Genomic DNA, 24,304 nt, shown 5'->3' on the forward strand with positions numbered 1-24,304 from the left:
AGAGGGAGGACGGGCCAGTGGTGGCGTTAGCACCGCGTGTCATCCTACAATGCAGCATGTAAGCTGACACCAGATTCCTACAGGAGCTGGTTATAGTGAAGGCTGGCCGTCCACACAGGTTACTTTTTCCATGTTGGGCTTCACGGTGTGTGGAGCTTTGGCTCATTTAAAATAGCAGTTGACAAAATAACCTCACCTAAAGGTTCATTTAGTAGCTGCTCTGGAGCTTACAATGATATCAAATGATCTTCATCAGCAGATAAAGTTAACCCAGTTGACACAGGATTGTAGATGTTCAGATGCCCATTTATCAAAGCACTTTAAGGTCTTCTTGTCCATGTTAGGCCATCTATAGTCTCGCATAGCCACACCTATCTCCACAAAGAAAGCTCCGGCTCCACACATTATCATTCTGGTAGAGGAAAATAAGCACTTTGGCTTGTTTGTATTTCTTCAAACCAATCATAGTTGTCTTGAGCGGCGCTAAGCTCGGGATACAGCGATGGTGCCTTTGCAAAATAGAAAGCAGAAGGGGCAACGTGTTGTAACTCCCTACTCGTCACCGCCATTTGGTAAGTGCCCCTCAGCGTCGGAAACCGACGCACGGAGGTACGCTTTAGCAACAGCATGTGATGAACCGGGCTTTCAACTAACTCCAATGTAAACCCACCCGTTGCGTTACTCGGGGTGGTGGACGGGTCAAATGGGTAAAAAATGGTGAAAAATGTGGATCATTGTTTCCCAAAGCCCAAGATGACGTCCTCAAACGTCTTGTTTTGTCCACAACTCAAAGATATTCAGTTTACTGTCATACAGGAGGAAAGAAAACAGAAAATGTTCACATTTAAGAAGCTGCAATCAGAGAATTTTTTTACTTTTTTTCATTAAAAAATTACTCAAACTAATTAATCAATTATCAAAATAGTTGGCGATTAATTCAATAGTTGACAACTAATTGATTAATTGTTGCAGCTCTAGCTTTGATTCCTAAACTTTCGGGTGGCTGTGGCTCAGAGGGTAGAGCAGGTTGTCCACCAATCGGAAGGTCGGTGGTTCGATCCCCAGCTGCTCCGGGTCACATGTCGACGTTTCCTTGAGCAAGACACTTAACCCCAAATTGCTCCCGAAGGCATAGCCATCTAATCGGTGTGTGAATGAGTATTTAGATTAGATCCTGATGGGCAAAGTTGGCACCTTAGTAGCCTCTGCCATCAGTGTATGAATGTGTGAATACTAACATGTAGTGTAAAGCGCTTTGAGTGGTCGGAAGACTAGATAAGCAATATATAAATGCAAGTCTATTACCATTTAAACATGACATTGGGATGTCTTTTAAAAAGGAACAAGGGAATGTCTATTTGTGTTGTCTTCTAAAAGAGTTCTCACAACTTCAGCCATGGAAAACTGTCAACAATACATTTGAATGCAGACAGTCATTCATTGGCTGTCCTCAGGCCACACGGCATCAGGTTAGTCAATGAGCAGCAGGCATTAGAAGATTCAGGAAGTGGCTTATTTAGTGATATTTTAGCAAATATAAATGTGTGAGGAACGTAGCAGAGCGGTCCAGTGAATACCTGAGCTGTGGAGGAAGCTGCTGGTGGACTTTGGTGAGTTTCTGGTGGAGTTTTATGATCACATTGTTGTTGTTAAATGGCTGCCACATTTGGTAACTTTGGTTTAGTTTTTCCACCTCATATCTCCAGAGGATGAGTGGAGTTCTAAATCTGAGGGGCAGTATTACTTTTAGCTAACCTCCTGTTCTGCAAAATGTCCAAATATAATGCTGTCGGCTTGATTAAATCCATTAACATTGACTAATTGATAACAAAGCTTCACTAAACTGGTGAATGTATTGAGGACTGACTGCTGCAATCTTTCTCATCTATAATTCATTACTTTGTCTGAATTTTCTGGTAATTTCTCTCGTAATGTTTCTCTACATAAATTAGGTAAATCCACCAATTTCATACCAAAGGTGCATTAAATAATAATACATCTTCATGTCTAGATGTTACAGTTTACAACACAGCGTAGCAGGACAGAGAAATGTTTAACGTTAGGATCTGTCCCATTAAGTTTCCTGTCTCCTGGATGGCCAACCATCCTGAATCCAACAGCGTGCTCGGACAACACTAAAGCTTCATGACAGGACATCACAGTTTCGCGGTCCATTTGATGCTCGTCCTCTTGGATCATTTGAGCGACCAACACAAAGCGGTCTCCACGGTGACACGATGAATGTTTAGCTTGATGTTTAACTGAAGGTAACTCCCATCTTCTGCATCCACAGAGACGACTCACTCTGGCAGATAATCTGCTGAGAAGATGGATGGCTGCCATGCCGCCGTCACCAGGCATTCAGGAGCAGTGGAGCCGCCTGGTTTCAGGTAAGAAGAGCAACGACTCTGTTATGGATGGATGGATCTGAGTTAGGGGTGCCCAAACCTTTTCCCTTGGAGGGCTAAAACTGAAACTTAATGGTGGACTACGGGCCAAAAGCAAACACCTAATGCATTTTATTTTATTATTAAGATGCAAAATGGTTCTAGTATCCCGAGTTTCCTTAATTGAAATGGCTTTTGTCCGTGTGCCGCTGTCTTTGCCTATCCATTTTTTTCTTACCTCACTTGCACCAAACTGACTTCCTGCGCAAAGTGTCACTCTGCTCCCCGTGTTCAGATTATGAAAATAATGAATAATTAGGGATCATACATATTTAAAGAGCATTTTTACCTCAGGGAAAACAAAACCGTATAAACAGTGATTTATATTATTCTTATTTTTAATTCATTCTTAATTTTTTTCCGCTAGCGGGCCAAATCTAACCTTATGAAGGGCCAACTTTGGGCAGTCCTGATCCAAGCACAGCAGCAACAAACCTTTAATGTCAATATTCTGGGTATCCGAGCAGTGCCGGCCTCGTCGGGGTATCCGAGGTATTCCCCGACCTGCTGCTCTGGCGCCGCTCAGCTTCTAAACACAATGACCCAGATATAATGAAGCGGAGAGGCTCAATGACTTTCCCCCAGCCTCCTCCTGCTTCTCCGTTCTCCATCCACACACACACACACACACACACACACACCTGTTTTCACCGGATCACCAGCGGCGTGCTTTAGTCTCACACACTCCAGTGATGATGAACTACTGCCACAAAACCACTGCTGCTGGACCAGGTACCTGTGGGTCCCTGTGAGTCCCTGTGAGTCTCTGTGAGTCTCTGTGAGTCCCTGTGAGTCCCTGTGAGTCTCTGTGAGTCCCTGTGAGTCCCTGTGGGTTCCTGTGAGTCCCTGTGAGTCCCTGTGAGTCCCTGTGAGTCCCTGTGGGTCTCTGTGAGTCCCTGTGAGTCTCTGTGAGTCCCTGTGAGTCTCTGTGAGTCTCTGTGAGTCTCTGTGAGTCCCTGTATCCAGCTCAGTGTCTACATCTCCTAATAATAAACACACAGGCTGCTGCTCTCGTTATGTTTCCATTAACAACTGCTGCAAGTTTCAAGTAAATTTAAAAAAAATTGGCAAAAGAAAATGTAAACGACGGTGGGGGGCGGTGGGTAGGTAATGTAATCATGTATGAACACTGTAATTCTGGTAACACTGACTACCGCGGCAAGCCAAGTGTAACCCACAAATGATTGAATGCATTCCCTCAACTTGACAGTCATCACATTCATTCTCCCTCGACTCTCTTTTTCTCAGACAGTTTTACTGCTTCTGACACGTTTCAACCCTTCCTTGTGTAGTCGTCGCTGCAGTAGTTCCATCTGTGTGTGCGTAATGCAGCAGAGCCAAACGGACAATCACAGTACAGCTTTGATTTTTGGTCTGAGAAATTAGTTTGATTCTGTTCTGCTCTGTTAATCTGTGCATAACTGTACAGGATTTCAAGAGCACAAATTACTTCTTTATTCACTCAAATTATGAACCAATGTATTCCCGATACCTGCTGGGCTCCATGTCAATCATTGTGAGTCACCCTGCTGGAGCTGCTGAAAGAATTGAATCTGTTCAGGTTTCTGAAGTTGGCAGAAGATTTGCGACACTGACAGGAGTAAAACTTTGAAGTAGAACCTCATATGAGTTGAACCCTAATGTACCAACGTGATGTGTTTGGAGCAGATAGAGACAGGAGGAGGAGGTGAGGGGGAAACTTGCACATAGGGAGACGGGGAGGGAGGCAGGAATGCTCGGTGGAGCTCCTGAGGACAGCAGGAGAGCCGGATTCCTCCTCGGAGCGACCACGCCTCAGCCTCTCAGCTGGCGGTGAGCCCTCCGACTCCTCCCAGGGTTAGGGCCGAGTCCACATGTTCAAACGGAGATGAAAGGCCCCCGGTAGGAAGGTTGTCGGTGCCAATACCAACCGCCTGCCAAGTGAGCCCTGCTTAGCGGCGCTCTCCCAGATGTTCCTGACACTGAATCTTGTGCTGTTGGCCTCTCCCCGGGGACGAGGAGGGAGCCTCCGCTTGACCCCTTCACTTCAAAGTGTGGAGGAGGACTCAAAACAATGAGCACTTCCACTGCGTGTGTGTCTGTGTGTGTGTGTGTGTGTGTGTGTGTGTGTGTGTGTGTGTGTGTGCAGAGAGAGTGAATCAGTGATTTAGGAGGGTAAGAAGTGGGTTGGGCTCCTCATCAGAATAGCTGATGTTAATGTGTCCTGTGGGTATCTGCTGGATTCACTGAGCACAGAATAGACCAACACATACTATGAGCCCACGCTGCATCCTTTTACTGACCATTTCATTCATATTCTACTCTATATACGTACTGTACTGCATGCATACTATACGTACTGTACTGTATACATACTATACATACTGTACTGTATACATACTATACATGCTGTACTTTATACACATACTGTACTTTATACATGCTATACATTCTGTACTGTATATAGTGTACATACTGCACTATACATATTACACTGTATGTACTGTATATATACTGTACCCTTTACATACTGTCCATACATACTATATATATATACTGTACTAAATATATACTGTACTGTACAGTATATCCATACTGCACTATACATAGTATACTGTATATAAATACTGTACTGTACTATATTTACTGCGCTATACATACTGTACTGTACTGTACAGTATATCCATACTTCACTATACATATTGTACTGTATAAATATGCTGTACTGTCTGCTTCACAGTATGACAGTGGTGTCAGGGACCGTTCACATGTCGCATTTCTTGCACTCTCATATTCATTGTTGTCAATATATGCACGGAAGGTGCGTTCAAAAGCGAGAGCGACGGCGTCGCAGCACGTAAGCGTTCCCATATTATTATTATTACTTTTTCAACGGCTACGCCCGGAGATAAAAATAGTTTAGTCGGCTATCCAATCATTACGATCACATTATTCAGATATCATAATAATAAGCAACGCTAGGTTAACAACAGATATCTGCAATAATATCTGAATCATGTGATCACAATTTAAACATAAACCCAATAAACATTGTCCTAAGTGTGTCCCAGCCGTGTGCATCACTTTTTATTGTCCCCTGGAAACAGTTCCCCCTGTGTTTTGAGCTACTTGCAGCGCGTTTCTGTATTTACAACACTTTTTCTAAATGCTGTCTATTTGCATGTGTTTTCTTAATTTGCAGGGCGTTGTTGAGCTCTCAGGGCCACCGTATAAAAAGTGCTCTGCATGAAATCATAGCAGCCACTGAGCTTGCATGTCAACAGATCCGTCTCCATGGCAACAGAGCAAACTCCATCCGCTGATTAAGACTGTGTGATACAGTTGAAAGCTCTGAATAAGCTGTTTATTGCTTAACTTTATATACAGTCTGGGTGATTTAATCTAACGCAATGCATGATAAATTATAAACTAATCTTACGTTTTTCTTATAAAATCTTAATCTGAAACTATAGCTGTCAAACAAGTGGAGTAAAAAGTAAAATATTTCTTCTAAGATGTAGTGAAGTCGAGGTATTAAGTACCACAAAATGGAAATACTAAATGGAAAATAAGTATCCCAGTACACCTCTATTTGTCAGATTAAAAGGAAGTTTTCCAACAGGAGTATGATTTTACCTTGATAAACATCTACTGTATTTTATCCAAACATTGAAACAGGAAGCTCGAAACATTTGTCAGAGTACGCAGTAAGAAAAAGGAGAAAAGGGCTGAATGAAAAGACGCAGGGTGTTCAGTCAGAATAGAATACAGTGGAATAGTTTGAGTCATTTCATTGCCTTTTGAAATCGTAAAGAGTTTTGTGCGGCACGCCTGGCTTACATGAACACCACCCAAGGCTACACATTTTATAGACAAGCCTCAACTCAGAGAGGAACGCCATAACTCCCAACATCATCCACCTATTCATCTCAACCAATGGACTGGATCTGTTTCATGTCTGCGTTTTACTGCTCACACATAATGAAAGCTGTGGAGACGCGTTCACAGGGAGGGGAAAGTGGATCCTATTGTGTTGCTGTAAAACGCATTATCTTGATATGCTTACTTAGTTGTGCGTGCCGCACACTGTTAACTTGTCAAATGATGTGGGTCGGTAGGTTTTTATAATGCTATACACAAAGAGCGCCTGAAGGTGAAAGGAAAAGTTCAGCTACGGTTGATGGTCATAAAACTCAGTGTGGCGTCTGCCCTCATACTTACAGACGCCAATATTGAAAGCCTGTATTTTAAATAAATACTGTCATTCAAACAAAACTATTTGAAGCACAAGTTAAATATTTTTACAAGATTTCATAAATTGTATATATTTATATCACTATATATGGAATATAAAATATAAAAAATATTTTTAATTAAAAGAAATATACATACTACTACTAATAATGACAATAATTAAAATATACAATAATGATAATTTTATTTATTTAGAAAATATACAAAATAGTTAAAGTACTACTTGTATATATTTAAAATAGCACATTCTATAGAGACATAGATTATATATATATAGCGAGAGTATAAAAACATGCAAACATTATTAAATTCTATATTTTAAGTATATATAATTATTCATAATCTACTCATATGACGCAAATTGAAGTGAAATAAATATATTCACTATTTTACAGTACATTTTTATATTTTTTTATAAATTATATCCTTCATTTATCCTTCTATTTGTAACTTTTATTTAAAAAAAAAAATAAAAAATATATATCTATGTATACATTATCCTTATAATTTAATATCCACAATATATATATGTATGTACAGTATACTATCATTATATTTATTGATAGAAAATAGATGCATATATTTCATAACTGATAATGATAATAGTCAAAATGTTTGTGTAGTATGGAAAAATATACAAATTTCATTGAATAATGTAGACGTACACACAGATGTTAATATTTTTATTTCTATTTGGATAGAACTATTTAAAACATTAAAATGAAATACAGTTTTTTAAATCAATTTGATCAAATATGTGTATGTATTCCCTTTTATTTTTAAAATATAAAAAAATACATTGAAATGATATCAATGAAAGAAGATACACAAAAGTACTACTACTTACAGCATAAGTACAATAATGAAAATAATCATATCTGATATATTGTGTATATCTGACTTTAAGCGGTGTGAACCAGATCTACTCACTGACTTTCTGACCTTTCACTCGCCTCTCTGTTAGCCTGTCCAACACACACGCACGCACGCACGCACGCACACACACACACACACACACACACACACACACACACACACACACACACACACACACACACACACACACACACACACACACACACACACACACACACACACGCACACACACACACACACACACAGACAGACAGACATGACACGGGGCGAGCCGGACCTTACGTCATGCCATTTGCACGCTGTGAGGTCGAGCCCCGGGGCGTTTAGGTTGAGACAGCGTGATGGACGGACCACTGTGTCATCAGTTGGCCGGAGGTGCAACAATAAGGCTTAATGCGTGATTAAGTCCCAAATCAGCTCTCATTATGAGTGAGCACGTCAACCGCGAGTGCAGCGCGGCGCCCTTTCAGAAACCTGAACCCTGCATCCAACCCCCCCCTCCCTCTGAACTGGTACTGTGGCTCCACCACTTTCTGTTTCTTTGACTTTGTCGTCACCAGCCAGCCAGCGTCTGTCTTCTTCTGATACTTAAAACTGCAACCTTTCAACATGAGTCAGCACATATTGTGTGCGCCTGTCATTCAGCTTGATGAACTGTCTAAATCACGCAGCCTGAGGCCGAGGTGTGCCATCCCACAATCCTTCACACATACTTAAGACACTCAGATTGTAAATGTGCCAAATCCCCATTTAAACTCATTTACAAAACCAACAAAGGGAGCAGGGCTCAAGTCATCAGAACATTACTGAAAAGGAAACTAATAATATGGACAATCTTTTGATCAACATCCAGAGTTCATCATGACTGTAGCTGATGAACAGCAATGAAGCCTTTTAAAGATGGTTTATAATCGTGCAGTAGACGGGTTTCTATCATCACAGAGATGCGCTCGCAGCTCGGGGGCAGAAAGCGCAGCGTGTCTAGTGGAGCCAAGCAAGTTGCTGTATAGGAAACTGCACCAACCACAGAAAAGATGGATTGAAAATATTTAATATTCCTTTGCTAAAAACAGAATATGCCTTAAAACTTAAAAGTGATGCAGGACTTTGTCATGGGTCTAAATTGCTGTAACGTTCCGCGACCACGGCGGGGGACTCATCTTGAAGGGAAGACGTCTGGTAGTCTACCGCGGCAGCCTGGAGGCCTTGTGTGGGACCTTTTACATGTTAGTACTCAGAGTCCCGTTGTCTCACCTTTCTCTGAGTTTAAACATGTTATAGGTGGTTTTGCATACATTTAAGCATTGTTTTGGAAAATATACTTATTAATGTTGTACTAATTATTTCAACCATATCACCCACGCCATGGGTCAGCAACCTGCGGCTACGGAGCCACATGCGGCTCTTTAGCTCCTCTCCAGTGGCTTTTTAAAAATGGAAATGAATAACTGTTCTTTGTTTACATTTTCAGTTTTATTTATCATTGTTGTAGGTCTATGGTACGACGGTACGACGGAGTATTAGTAATTTTATGAAGTAGTAATTTTACGTGTTATTTTCTTTTCTTCTCGTAAAGTTATGACTTTATTCTCGTAATATTCTGACTTTTTTTCTCGTAAAGTTACGACTTTATTCTCGTAATATTAGGACTTTATTCTGGAAATCTCAGATGTTTTTCCCTCAATGTGGCCCTAATACTCCGTCGTACATTTGCACTTGGGCCCTCACTGCATTAGACTTATATACTAGATACTTAGACTATAAACTGTGCTACCTTCATCACAATGATCAAATGTTTTGCGGCTCCAGACAGATTTTATTTTTTTTGCCTAAAATGTCTCTTTTGATAGTAAAGGTCGCTGACCCCTGACCCAGCCCTATGTCCAACATTTAATCATAGGCCAAAATCAACCCATTGTCAGTGAGATCCTCATGGAGATTATACTTTTTAACTATGTGTACATGCTGATCTGTTAATAACCTGATGGTCGGTGTATGAGATGAGTTTCAGGAGACGCTCTTAAAGACACTAATCGTCTTTAATGCAGCCTGACTCCTCATCAAAGGTTTTTCTTCTTCTCTGACGTTCATCACATCCAAAATTCCGCGAAGTGAAACATTACACTTATCTGTGTATTCCTGCCTTTGTCTCGTCTGGCACATTTTTTACTCACACAGCATCGGTTTCATGTGATGTGTCTGACGCTCTCTCTCCCTCCTCTCCACGCTCTCGTCTTGCCTCGCTCGCGCTTTCATCAGACTCCAAACCTTCCATCTCCCTCCCTGGTTTGTGTCAGGCAACACCTCTGTAACATTAAATCTGCCTTCCTTCTTTCTCTTGTTAAACCCCATCATCCGTGAAGGAGAGCATCATCTCGGACTGTATACCTCTGCCCCCCCTTGGCACAATTCACTCAAACCACTTAATGCTGCCTGTCTATCAAGGCTACACCACGGGCGTTAGCTGCAGCTCCATAGTACGATATAATCAAAGGCTGATGGACTGATAAATCAGGCTAATCATTAGAAACCTCCTCCACTACCCTTAGGATTTTGGAGGAGCTGAATTGGCATTTTAAGTCAGGCATGTTGAGATCTGCCTGTTTCAGGGTGCAGAGAGAGAAACGAAAGAGTTTGCAATAGAGAAAGTTACCTTTTTATAGCTGCTGCTGTCAGATGAGAACACTGCATCTGCAATTTTGATGATTTTTCGCGTGCTTCTGCTTGAATTGAAGGTTTAATTGTTTGTCTTTGGCTTGAGGAAGTTTTATGACCCTTGGGCTGATGAAGCTCTTTGAACTCTCTATTTCTAAACTTCACAAATTTATGGCTTTCAATCCAAAAGCTGATATTTTTCCAAACTCCTAATTCTGCAGAGACAGAAAGAGGGCTTTCACCCAACATGAGGGCAACACTTGAGGATTGCAGATATAGATATTGTGTTCATCCACCAGCAGGACAGAGTTACACAACAGATCGTGCTCTTCTCTGATCACCAGCACGTGTTTATTTCTGTTTAGGTTCGTTCCCTGATCCCGTTGAGCCTCCGATTGTCATAATGAACGAAGGCCAAATCCATATTCAAACACGTATTCATGTGACTTTTCTGTACACGTACACAAACATTTCAAGTTTATGATAAACATGAGGTCTCTGACGATGAACATGTGAGACGCCATCTGTATCCCTCTGGTGTCCATCTGTGACACGCTGTAAACACACAGACAGATGTCTGCCAAGGCACAAACTGTACTACACAAGTACATGCAGTACAGTATAGTACTACGAAATGTACAGCGCAGTACAGGGTCAGGAAGTACTCGAGAAGTTCATCAAGAGCTTGTGAAAATGTCCACTGTAAGTAAGCCAGCTGGATCCATGCATAGACTGTATATAAGAAGTGGACATAGCCACCGTCACATCACCCATTGGTTTGTGGACTGACATTTTTGAAGGTTCGAGTTCGGCATTTTGGCCGTCGCCATCTTGTTTTTTTGCAACCAGAAGCGAAACAAGAGGGTGGAGCTAAGTACAACTGATCGCTGAATAAGACATTTTTAGCCGACCAAAAATAAAAATTTTAGGTTTCAATCATAGACTTCAATCATGTATATAAGAAGTGGACGTAGTCACCGTGACGTCACCCATTGGTTTGTGGGCTACGGTTTTGAAACCTTGAGTTTGACATTTTAGCCATCTTGGTTTTTGGCCATCGCTATTTTGTTTTTTGGCCGTCACATTTTGGTTTTTGGCCATCGCTATCTTGCTTTTTTGCCGTCGTCATCTTGATTTTTTGCAACCAGAAGTGACACGAGAGGGTGGAGCTATGTACATCCAAACGCTGAATAAGACATTTTTAGGCAACCAAAATATTAAAATTAATCTTCATGAAGTGAAAACACACTGTGAAAGGGTTAAAGTTGGAAGACAAAAACACGGACAACTCCCAGACCGGACAACACCGTGGTAGAGACCTTTCAATCCCCAGGTAGCCCCGCCCTAAAGCATCCCCTGCTTTATGGTCTATCTGACTCTAAATGGGACCATCATTTACTAAATGAACATCATGCTGTATTGAAGAAGACTTGAAACTAGCGATTGAGACCATAAACTCATGTTTACAATATTTACTGAGGTAATAAATCAAGTGAGAAGTAGGCTCATTTTCTCAAAGACTTCTATACAAACAGACTTCTTTTAGCAACCAGAGGAGTCGCCCCCTGCTGGCTGTTAGAAAGAATACAGGTTTAAGGCACTTCCGTTCTTCCGACTTCACAATCTCATGTGTGTTTGTGGCAAACCTGAAACCAAAACCCACATTTTTACAATCTTTTGAGATTGTGTAGAGCAGTGAATACGTTCCTTCATATCATTAATTGTGATGAAATCTTTGGTGAATCGTACTCGATGATTCACAAACACTCAGGTATGAATGTGGTGTCATCGGTGATCAGTTTGGGAAACCCTTGAATGTTCTGTTATTTACTCAGCAACATTGCTGAGGTTGAGTTTGCCATAATAATCCTCACCGGAGGAAACATACAGGCATTGCATACAGGCGTTTGTTTCATCAGGACTCCTGATGATTCATTGGTGTGTTGGTACCAACACTGAATGGTTACCATTAAGGTGGGGTTTGACTATTTTACTCAGGGATTAACTAACATGGCATCCGCACTTCTACAGTAGGTTTGCCAAGCTATTATATAATCTATAACTCTGACCACAGCAGCTGTCAAAGTAGAGAAAAAGTGATGTATAAACACGGATCAACCTGACAGGGAACACGACCAGCATATAAATCTCCTCTCAGTTCCTCGGCTTTGATGTCCGACAACACAACAGACCTGTGTTTTTCCGCCCTGCAAGTGAAACCGAAGACCTGAGCGGGTTTTTGGGGAAGGTGGTCGCGGACCCGTTTCTGCTGACCTCGACGTAGAAGAAGCCTTTGAACTGAACACCTCTTAGCGGGGCCTGTTGTCCTCTGCACTGCTGCCGGTCCTGGATGGATGGATGACTTCTCCTGAAAAGAGAGGTTCACTGCTCTTCAGAGGGAGCTGAGCTGAGACGACAGCAGCAACGCTAAGTGGCTCCTGTGAAGAGGCGTACAGACGTCCAGACGGAGGTTAATGGGCCACTTCACCTCTGAGTTTCCAGGTCACATCTCAAGATAGACATCAGCTCTGTGACACACACCGACCGCCCACCCTCAGCTCAGACAGGAGGGGGGAGATGAAACCTTTCTCTTGAAGACGGGAATGTTAAACCTTCTTATTAATGCATTTAACCAACACATATTGTAATAGTGTGTTTAAAAAAAGGTATTTTCTGTAAATCTAGTCATAGATATTATAGCTATTTCCAACACTTGAGATAACGACTTTACACACCAGTGAAAATGACACAAAAATACTAAATACTCGCCTGCGACTATTATACGTCTTGGGCTTATAAAAAAAAAAACTTGACAATTCAGATTTGTATTATCTGAAGTATTTTGGTGAATCATGACTTAAAATTTTAAGTTTATCAAACATCCAGTGATAAAATAAAACACACAAATGTAATAATTACTAGGGCTGTCAATCAATTCAAATATTTAATCGTGATAATCCATGTCCATTTTCTAATATTAAACTATAGCGAAAGTTTGGAGCGTTATTTAGTATTCATTGTGACAAGCTAGCATGACATGGTTGGTACCGATGTATTCCTTACGTTTTCTTTTTTCATATGATGCCAGTATCTTTACTCTAGCTTTAAAACTGAGCCCGCTATAACCTTCGAACGATCGCGTGGTGGCCCGGCCCGACAACTGCCCGTCGGATTTTTAGGACGATAATTAAAAATTGCAAGTTGCGTTAATGTTATTGCGTCAAAGAAATTAGTGGCATTAAAATAAATTTGCGTTTACTTTGACTTGAATTTTTCGTATTTAATAATAATAATAATAATAATAATATAAAATATCAATCATCTTTCAATATAACGTCTTATTTTCCAGGATTTTCTTTATTTAAAGGGATGTTTGGTCCATTATTTCTACCCTCCTGATTATCCATTACTTTTAATTAATTTCTGACTACTCTACTATTGCATTGTTTATAAATTACTCTGTGTCCCGGCTTTAACTAAACGCACAAAATACAATGTAAATGCAAAACAAATCAAATTATTTGCATCCATCAACATTTAACAGTATGAAAGATGAGTTTTTTGTATGGAGACAGGTGGACAGGTGTTTCAACACGGTTCTCTTCAACACATAAATAACTAGGATGCGTCTTCTAACTACTTTGGAATTTTAATGCCTCCAGTAAATGGATCCATGTGACATAAATCATCGTACCTTACTGCTTCAACATGGAAACATGTGGAACCTGAACGTCCCGGTTTTTACTGTGCAGAGGAGATAAAGGCTGTGTTACAGAACACGGGGGCGAAAAGAGAGAAAAAAGACATCGCTGTATGTAAATCAGGACATATTTCTGTACTTCCTGTGTGATCTCCAGCCCCCCTGCAGCCATCCTACACTTCAGCCTGGCCAGTGCAGGCAGGTCGGTGCGTTGGCCCAGGCTTCAAAGCTTCAACTTTGCTTTTCAACCAAAGTCTGACAGAGGGAGGGAGGGAGAGAGGGAGAGAGGGAGAGAGGGAGAGAGAGAGAGAGGGAAAGAGGGAAAGAGGGAAAGAGAGAGAGAGAGAGAGAGAGAGAGAGAGAGAGAGAGAGAGAGAGAGAGAGAGTCCCAAATGCTTCTTGTGGAAGTCCAGCAGAGTGCCAGGGGATCTGAATAACTGACAGACGGAGAGACAGACAGTCCTCAGATCCCGGTGATCGCTCTGGTGTCTCCAAGCTGCTCGACACTTTTCTCACCTCCGTGAAACACAACTCTTATTTTAACACCATGATCGACATGTAGAGCTCGTAACACGAGGAGGAAACACTCACTGCAGAGGTATGCAGATGGGAAATTTGGCCTCAACATTAAACCTTTTTTTTCTTTTTACTGATTGCTTCCAAAGCCAAATGTTTTATTAGATTTCACTTGAAGTCAAATGTATTAGTTGAAACAAAAGTAAATTTTATTTGTTTAGCCAAAAAAATACTCAACGTTATGCCACAATGACTGAAAACATGTGCCGTGATCATGGAAAATACTAATTTCTGATTGGTTGGCATTGTGTTTGGTCTAAAGGTATACTAAACTGCAGGTAACCAATGCAACAATATGCTAATGTTCACACTATGAGCGTCAACGCTACAAAACGGCCAAGAGTGGCCAGCTACATTGTCGCAAAGTCGCCGTTGAAGTGTTGCGCAAACGTTCGATGACCTAGTTATGTTGCTTAATAGCACTGGGAACTAGCTAACGGCAAAAATATGTTTTTCTTCCATTTATTAGACGGAGTAGAACAGGAATTGTGGTGAGAGAGAAGGGGACCGTAACGGTGAAACAAAAACATGTGATTGGTTGACGCTTCATTGGAGTGCTGAACAAGTTTAGGCCAGCTCAACTTTGATTTGTAGTGCGTCACGCCTGTCACACAGCGATAAGTGATGGGCGTCATTTAGTAGCTTCATGTCAGCGGCTTCCATTGAAAATGACTTGTATCCTGTTGCTGTGTTGCTCTTAGTGGGAACACAACATCACAGTCAACTCACTAGTGAATGTTACCCAACCATTTCAGTACGCACTTATTTTGTGCAAAAGTAAATAATTGACTATCAATCTGGAGTTTAATGATTATTAAGATACACCGTAGTTGTGCTTATATGTGTGTATATGTCACAAGTAGGCAGTAATATTGATATGCATTATAAACCCAACCCACCAGCCAGAAAAAAATGTTTGCAATGTACGTACGGATGCATTGAATGTCAACATTTTTGAATAAAAAATACATTTCATAAGTATGTTTCATATCAGCCTCATATCACGCTTGGAGAAACGCACAATGCCACATTGTCAAACGATTGGTTAGGTTTAGGCAACAAAACTACTTGGTTAAGGTTAGAAAAAAGACCATAGTTTGTGTTAAAATAATAACGTAACAACATAGCGCGACAACGTAACTAGCGTAAATAAATAACCACCTTTAGCGGATGTTCTCATGTAACGTTACGTAACAAGGGTAAAGTGAAAATGTACTTTCTGTTTCACACGGAACATGAAAAGAGGTCTCCTGGGTAAAAGTCCTGTGTTTGTTTGACCCGTCCACCAACACTCCTGCCCGACCTTAGTGGACTTACTCGCTTGTTATACTCATTATACCACGTAACTTTCATAGCACGTAACTTTCAAAAAACGCCCGCTCAATATACCACACCACTTGCTCTGACCGAGGGCAAAAAAACAACAACAAAAAGCATCCATATTCAACGTATGCATGGTTTGCAGAGACATCTAATGCCAAAAAATGTTCCTGGCGACTGGGCTGTATAAACCCACCGTACAGTGTTTTGGCATCTGATAAGCCTGCAGACTCGGGGATCTGTTACTCAAACTGCCTTCTCTAATTGTATTTCATCATCTCACCGGTGCTTGAAACAACATGCCCCCACCAATGCCGCCCCTCACATTTTTTAAATGTACTTTGTGGTTAACGCCCACTGCATTTTTTTTTTTTAAATACTGGAACACCTCCTGCAGTGGCGCATTTTTGCTTACATAACAGCCCTCATCTTTAGACCTTTAAATATTTAGACCCTAAAATATCACCCTGCACTTTGTACATTGTTTAGGGGGCTTTATTGTGAGTAAAATATACTTTAAATATGCTTTAAATGCAGGTATGATGCATCGTATTTACCCAGAAACCTTTCAACACGTTATCATGTCACTATTGAGGAGGTGTTGTTGACATTGCTGACTTTTCTCTAAAAGCAACAGTGCTTGAAAACCACTGTACTTAACAGTAAACTGTGTTGTGAATTCCAGCTTGGGTTTCATGGCCAATATAAACAGGTGCCCCCATTTTTTGGTCCAAAGGATTGTCATCAATATTCTGGGTGATTAGCGCCTTAATAATGCTGCCTACCCTACTTTCAGTGACATCTCTGGCAACCAAGAAAAGCTGGTGAGCACCATCTGATACCAGCACATTGTTCAGCTGCAGCTCAGGTTTCCAGACTGTCACCTTCCAGATACAGCTGGACACCAGCTCTGCACTATTTTTACTAGGCAGGCGAACACACACCTGCTTCTGATTCACACACACACACACACACACATGCTGTATCGGTGGTGATCACTGGCAGGTCGGTTTGCTCATCCTTCCAGAGAAACCTTCCACAACAGACGAAGGCTGGATCCACTCAAGAGGAAAAAAAGAAGGCTTTTATTTCAAAGCCGGACCCTTTGTCAGGGATTCGTCAGTCAAAACTTCAAAGATGCTGATGACCGAATCCTCAAAATATGTTAGGACAGGTATTTGGTTGGCAGAGGGCAACTCTCATGAGTTTAATGCTTTAAAACGAGTGCGATTCTCATGTTGGCGGTTTGGGAAGTTGTAGTGCATCCCTCCATGCAAACTTAAAGTCTAATAATGTTTTTTAAAACACTCTGAAAGTAGTCTTGTAGAAAAATATTAGGTCCTTTTTTGGAAAACTCTCCCTTCAATAACCAAATTATCATGGAATAGGAAGGGAAGCTTTTCTGAGACTGAACTGTACAGTAAAGTTGTGGGCCGTAAAACCAAAACAATGAGCTGAAAGATGCTAACAAGACGCTAAAAAGTCGCGCCCTACACGTATGTAATTAATGTATTTAACCTTAACCAAGCAGTTTTATTGCCTAAACCCAGTGGTTATATTAGGTTTAAGTGCCTTAAACTTTCTTTCTAATAGCCAGCCCCAAAAAACAAAATGGCGACGGCCAAAACCAAGATGGTGACTGCCAAAACCCAAGATGGCGTCTGGCAAAGCCCAAGATGATGACGCCCAAAAGCCACAATGGTAATGGCCAAAAACCAAGATAGCGACTACCAAAAACCAAGATGGTGACGGCCAAAAACCAAGATGGTGACGGCCAAAAACCAAGATGGTGACTACCAAAAACCAAGATGGTGACGGCCAAAAACCAAGATGGTGACGGCCAAAAACCAAGATGGTGACTACCAAAAACCAAGATGGAGACGGCCAAAACTAAGATGGCAATGGACAAAACCCAGATGGCGAAGGCCAAAATGCCAAACTCGAAGCTTCAAAACAGCAGTCCACAAATCAATAGATGACGTCACGGTGATTATGTCAACTCATTATATACTGTCTATGCCTAAACCTAACCAATCATTTCACAGCGTTATCCAGGTGTCATTGTGCGTTTCTCCGACAGGGATATGAGGCTGATATGAAACATATTTTTGATTCGGAAACGTTGACATTCAACGTATCCCGTAGTTTGCAGAAACGTACAACGCCAACTTTTTTTCTGGTGACTGGGTTGTTTGTCCTGAGGGTGGAGCGAAAAGTGTTTATCCTCTGGGGAGCAAGAATGTGCTTTCTGCAAGGTCTATCTGTCCGTTACATTTATACATTTCTAGTGTACATGATGAAATGTTTATTCTGATGGTGGCACTTGAGGAAAGATTCACCAAGACTGACGTCTTAATACTTTTAGATTTTGGCTTGGATTTGCGTCCGCCCTGTTCAGACGGCTCTGATCTCAGCGACACGCAGACTTAAACTCATAGTCTTTTATTGTTGCATGTGTGAATCCCGTCAAACAGGAAATAGCTACCAGATCCATGTGGTGAGGAGTGAAAACATTACAAGCCGTGATGGCTGCATACCTCGTCTGATGCCGAGTGCCGTTAACAGCTGGAGGCCGAGTGTTAGCATCAAGTGTCATCATCTGTCTTTTCCTTTTCACGTCATTTAATGTGGGCGAACTTTGACCTCACAGTTTTCTGAGCTGATTTTTCGGCTCCACTTACATTTCCCCTCTGTGTTCTTACAGTGGTGAGCTTCGACAGCTGATTCCAGCAAATTTTGTTCCATCTCTATCAGGTTTTGCACCAGTTTGGGGAAACTGTACATTTATCACAGGCAGAAGAGACCCTGGATTTAAAACTTGGTAGAGAGAGGGATTACTAAAATACCAGATCTGTTCAGTGATGAGGGTTATTCTATTCCTTCGATTCAACTTCAAGTAAGGATTTATGTATCAGGAACACAAAAATCACTTCATAATCCACCCCTGTCCTGTCTTGAAGAATCTTGCATGCGTTGGCCAGATATCTTATTTGAATCAATTGATTGTGAGCAAAGTGAAGGAATTCTCAGTAAAGCTCGATTCGATGTGCCATGATGTCCAATATCAGACTATTAATTGGTTAAAATTGTCGCAATATAAATGGACCATGCACATATAGTACGTCACCCCCACTTTCTTACTCCGATCAAGTGAAAATAATCCAGACCCTTGTGTAATATGTGGCTCAGAGGATGGACTATTCGTACATTATAGGTGGAAGTGCAATGAGATGCTAATTTTCTGGGGGAAAATAACACAGAGCTTATCTGATATTGCATCTTTAAAGTAGTCTGTGCAAGAATTAGGGGGATCTATTGGCAGAAATGGAATATAATATTAATAAGTATGTTTTCTTCAGTGTATAATCCATCTGAAAATAAGATTTGTTGTGTTTGCGTTAGCTTAGAATGAGCCGTTTATATCTACATGGGGAGTGGGTCCTCTTCACGGAGTCCATCATGTTGCACCGCCATGTTTCTACAGTAGCCCAGAACAGACAAACCAAACACTGTTAACTTTTCCTTCTTGGGCCGAAGTGAATAACGTTACTCGCTCCCGTCGTCGCCGCCGCCTCTCTCTCTCTCTCTCTTGCTTCACCACTCACTTACATTGGACATTTCATACAGATGCTAAAGGGTGCCTCGGTGCGTTGGTATTTGATGAGTTGGGAGTGAGAACGGGTTGGCTTTTGTCTACTTCTGTCTCTAACACATCCAGTGTACAGAACTGATTTATAATGTGCTATCACCTTAAAATTGTACCCCCACTTAGTTTCAACACTCCCATGAATACCAGTCAAATAAGAGACAGTAAGTGTGTGTTTAAGACATACCATACCTGATTATTCATGCTGTAAAGACAGTGGCTGGGCTTGAGGTGTGCAGCAGCTGTTCTTTGTGTGTGTGTGTGTGTGTGTGTGTGTGTGTGTGTCTCAGAACAAGGTAATCATGACCGCTTGGCTGTGGTGATATTATTCAGGAACGTCTGACTGACTTGACTCACTCACACTGACTAGACACAACTCATCAGATGATCACACACCAGGGGAACATTTTATATGAGTGACACGTGCAAAGAAACACAACGTATAAATATGACCTTATGATATTTATATAAGAACAATGTGCTGAGATGTGAAACTCGCTTGCAAGAATTTTAAATTAAGTGAAGTTTAAGAAAAGAAAAAATGCATGCTGTTCATGACATCAAACCCAGAGGATCAACAACAAACAAAAACGCATAAAAGAAAAGCATGATCTGAATTTGGTTGGTTCTTCCATGAAATAGGCTGCAGTCGAATGACCTAATCATGCAATTAAACAATGAACATGAGTGTAAATCAGCTTAATTGTAACCTATGATGTTACCTTAGTGTTGTGACACCAAACAATGAACCAAGACTACTGGCCAAAACACTGCATCACCACCACTAATCCCATCTCACATCCCACTTCCCAGAGAGCGGATTAGTCGGTTCTGTTGGGATCTGTAACCAGGAAACATAACTGAGCTGATTTCTACTAGGTCTGGGACAATTCATCTATCTCCCAATTTGATACTATCACGACACTTGGGTGCCGATTAGATACAGTATGTATTGCGATTTTTAAGTATTGCAATCCTACAAGTATTGTGATTCGTTATTGCGATTTATTGTGATTTTTGTTAACTTTTTTAACGCTAGACCATGGGGACAAGTTGAATCATACATTTCTAGGAACTTTTACTTTGGAAAATATCTAAATTAATACAGTAAACATGTTTGATTTTCAGCATGTATGTAGGTAGAGATGTCTGGAAGTCAAATATATCAGTCATTGTCAGGAATTATTTATTTACCAGCAACCCAAAATTGAAAGAATAAAGACATTTCCCTCACAGATTAGTGGTATTTTCTTTTTAATCTATAACGGACATGTAATGTTTTATACTTCTGGTGAATATAATCTAATCAATCTTATTTCCATATATGTATTTTGTACATACAGTTCCCTTTGTTAACAATTTATTTTGAAAACCTGACGTAGTCCCACGTGTCTACTTCCTCTAACTTCTCCAAGGTGGTCTCTAGCTCTCCAGCTCCGTTCTCTTTATCCATCCATGGTCAGCTCCATCGGGGCCGTTTGAATGCATTTAACATAAATGCCATGTATGGGTGCTCTACAGCTCTAGCGTCGGCCCATTTGACCACGGAGATGAGAGCGACGGCCAGCTCGACCGCCATGTTACCGCGATATGACAATGTTTCCTGTCTGTGACAGAGTTAGCATGCAGCTTTAGCCGTGATGTCTAGCTCTACTTTTCCCGTCAATGTGTGAAATCCAAAGTGTTTCCATCCTTTACTGGATGTGTAGTGTTTACCACGCTGGATTTAACATGTGAGGGTGCAGGTCGTATCCACGCTGACCCTCCAACATTTTCAACTTTTTTGTTTCGGCTCGCAGCGGTCTGTCTTGGTTGAAGGATACAGAACGCATATGATGTCAAGTTACTCAAACTACAACAATAAAAGCGGTAACTTCCTTCTACCTCCACATAGACTCAAATGAAACAAATATATCTGTCCTTGTAATGTCATGCTATTTATACGCCTTCCCTTGAGACCGGGTTTCATGTTTTTAAAAACACTGTTTTACAACCAAGGGGTCAGAATCCTTAATCTTTTATTCTGAGAGCTTGCAAGATGATTAACAGTCGACAAAATTCTGACTCTAATTTTTGCATTTTCTTTAAGAAATATTGGACAGTTTTACATTTTGAGGCATGTACTGTACCAGTTAGTCAAATTAAACTGTCACCCCTCGTGACAAGGGGTTGCATGTAGACACGGATTCACATTAAGGAGTCACATTCCAGAAAGCTTGGGAACCACTGTTTTAAAAAGCACTTGATATTATCTGTTACAGTTACAGTTTATCGTGGGAAATATGTTTCCTTTCTCTGTAATCCAGTCATTGTTCTGACAAGTCCTCATTTATTTATCTACTAATTACTCATCAGCCTTGTCTCAACAAACCGTCATCGTGATGCATCAAACATCAGTGACATAAGCACAGTTTGGCAATCGACTGTGGGAACCAGCTTTTTGTCTTTATTACAATATCCAGAAAACAGTAATTTGATGATTGCCATGGTGAATCTGGTGAAACCATGACAAACTTTCTCAAGGAATTCACCAAAACCGCATAATCACCTTTTTTTGATTGTTCAGGAGACAAAACCTTATTAGTCATGTTTTAATCTTTAGACAAGAAAACAAGAGCTTGGTGTCTCCATATGATTCTTTACATCTACCAATTAGGCTTTCTTCACCAGCGGCCCCAGACCGGAACATCAACAACTCAAATACGCAGAGATGATCCGCTGCGTGGGAGACGTATTTTTTGTATTTTACCATGGATTCTTTTTCTTGATCTAATGATTAGCTTTAGCATGGCTGGTAGGCCGCCAACACAAACCTGAGAGTTTGGTGTTATTCATCGCTGATCCTCTGGAACAACAAGAGAAAGATCCTGTTGTAAGAGATGGACACTTTTCTTTGTCATGCTTCAGTTTGTCAGCAGAAGATGCTGGTGTGTGGCGATTTGTTTCTGATACTCTGTGGCCAGAAGCGTTATGTTTTTGGGTTGTCCGTCCTTCCATCTGTACATACGTACGTAAGTACGTCCATTCTCATGAACGTGATATCTCAAGAACGCCTTGAGGGAATTTCTTAAAATTTGGCACAAATGTCCACTTGGACTCAAGGATGGACTAATTCGATTTCGGTGGTCAAAGGTCACTGTAACCTCATGACCTTCCCATTCTCGTGAACATGATATCTCAGGAACGCCTTGCATGAATTGGTTGGATTTTGGTGATCGATTGTCAAGGTCACTGTGACCTCACAAAACAGATTTTCATTTGCTAATTATGACAATTTTACACAAATAATAGGATGAAATGATGAGGTGATGACAGATATGGATGTAAACTGCATCTCGACTGGTTGGCGGAGGCATACAAAAGCAAATTTGACGCACACGTTTCTCGCGCCATATGTGCCGGAGAGGACGAGGGGCCCTTACCTCCAGGTAGATACCAACAACGTTTAATCAACCATGGGTGAAATAATCACTCTTGTACATGTTTTGGAAGTCCCAGATACGTCTCAAAACCAAACACCGACATGTCTGGGTTCGTAACATCATCCGTAGGTGCTCGTGACTTTCACCTAGCTGTATCACTGTATCTAGCAAGCCACACATCGGCTAAATAAATCTGATTTGCTACAGCGGTATGAACCCATAATAAACAGATTTTGCTGTGATTTAATTGCATCAAAAGGATGCTGAAATAACTACATAATGATGCCGATTTGTAAAAAGTCTGAATTCATGCTCTGTCCACTGTGTTCGTAAGAAGGCAAGCAAACATTTTTTGAATGGAGTTTGGATCGATCAATGCTAGGCTATGATAACACTGAAGAGCTCTGGGTTCTCACAGACGGCTACAATATTTTTGTCCTCCATTTCTGATTCAACAACGTCAGTGACGACAGGAGGATAATCTCAACCCCGATAGGCTTTCGTGACACAGCTTCACGAGCAAAATGGTTCAACTCCCAGCGTAAACTCGCGTTTAATCGCCTCTTTGCATTGGCTTTGTATGTAAAAAGTTTGCTTTGCATTGGGTGTGAACACAGCATAAGAAATTAAACAGTTTTCAGTAGGCCATAAAGAAGTGGAACTCTACCAGTCACATATTTTCAGTGTCTATAGACCAGAATGTCAACCACCGAACCACGCGTGGGAGACGCAGCATATTTTGATATTTCTATGGAGTCTGTATTAATCTGGTGATATCCCTCCTGAATACCTGCCAACAAAAAGCGCTGCAACCAATGTACTTAAAACAAAACCACTTTTTCCTCTTGATCGCTGATCCTCAATGAAAGAGAAGGACGACTCAGTGTGACAGAGACTTACGAGTGATTAATACTGCGAGGTGTGCTTCTTTGTTCCTCTTTTGAACATTACTGTCAGCGAGCTAAATCCTCTTCCCTGCCTAAACACGCAGCCTTCGCCGTGCCTACCTGTGCTTGTCTGGACAAACAGCAGGCGTTGAGACCGAGAGTGATACAGCGAAGGGTGAAATACTTTGGCACAGAATAAACATCTTTTACACATAGCCGCGGGGGCCCATGCGCTGTTCGAGTGACTCAACAAGAGAACCTGCATGAGTGGGCGATTTGGCTTTTTCTCTCTCTCTCTCTTTTTCTCTCTCTCTCTCTGTCTTTTGATGGGAAGGAGAGGCTACCGGCGGCACGCCCCTATCTGAAGGTTTCCCTGGCAACTTCCTGTAAAGATCCTGCAGGAATAGAGACGCCTTAGAAGAGAAGAAAAGAATAGTGCTTTAAATGCTTTGACCTTTCGTTTGCCTTGACATAAGTTTTATCTGTATAAAAGGCATTTGAGGTCACATAATCCAGCAATTCATTCTTAAGATGTTATCTTT

The 24,304-nt window shown here is 41.2% G+C and overlaps 1 long non-coding RNA gene across 1 annotated transcript in view; it reads left to right on the forward strand.

Annotated features, from left to right (window-relative positions):
• Positions 1-1,486: 1,486 nt before the first annotated feature.
• LOC119504304 overlaps positions 1,487-24,304 on the forward strand; it is an 82,476-nt gene continuing 59,658 nt past the window's right edge. Inside the window, exons 1-2 of the long non-coding RNA XR_005210539.1 lie at positions 1,487-1,610; positions 2,294-2,390. This is a non-coding gene — a long non-coding RNA (uncharacterized LOC119504304). The remainder of the gene's footprint in view (positions 1,611-2,293; positions 2,391-24,304) is intronic.

Source organism: Sebastes umbrosus, chromosome 16 (assembly GCF_015220745.1).
Source record: "Sebastes umbrosus isolate fSebUmb1 chromosome 16, fSebUmb1.pri, whole genome shotgun sequence".
Classification (NCBI taxonomy): Eukaryota; Metazoa; Chordata; class Actinopteri; order Perciformes; family Sebastidae; genus Sebastes; species Sebastes umbrosus.